Genomic DNA, 661 nt, shown 5'->3' on the forward strand with positions numbered 1-661 from the left:
ATGGTTTCTGCCCTGATATCCAAGGCCTTCTCTGAGAACCAAAGTCAAGGGTATGTAACCAAGATCCGTTTTACATGTGGCATATAAAGCGCAACTTTATTATTATTATTATTATACAGTAAGTTAGGGAAACAATTGCCCACAGTACTGCAGTAAAACTAACTACACTATACCCTTCAATTGAAACATTCTTTATAAGGTCAGTATTTACCAAAAAGGTATGCACTGATTTTCAGGAGATATCATTAAATTCTTCAGTAGTGAGACAATAATGTTGGTTCAGTATTTTCTTAGTCTGAAGCGTCCAGTAAGTATTACTCTACAATTATCTTTCTTCTTTCCATGCTCAGGTGTTTATTAGCACTATTTATATATCTACCAGCTATTAAATTCTTAGCGTGCACCATTCTTTTGGTCCTCTTCCAATATTTTGAATGCTCAGCCGAGAGCCATTTACCAAGGGCTCCATTCGCCCATGTGCACAAGATATTTCAGTAGGCTTCCGGACCAATCACGTGATCTAAAGCTTCCTTCCAATCCAGTACATCTGTTTTCTCATTATCTTCAATTATGCATGATCGAAAACCGATATCAGACTGACCCAGTTTTACATGCAACCTTAAGAAAATCTTAAGGGCAACTCCAGCTTGTCTGAAAGTAA

Source organism: Belonocnema kinseyi, chromosome 1 (assembly GCF_010883055.1).
Source record: "Belonocnema kinseyi isolate 2016_QV_RU_SX_M_011 chromosome 1, B_treatae_v1, whole genome shotgun sequence".
Lineage (NCBI taxonomy): Eukaryota > Metazoa > Arthropoda > Insecta > Hymenoptera > Cynipidae > Belonocnema > Belonocnema kinseyi.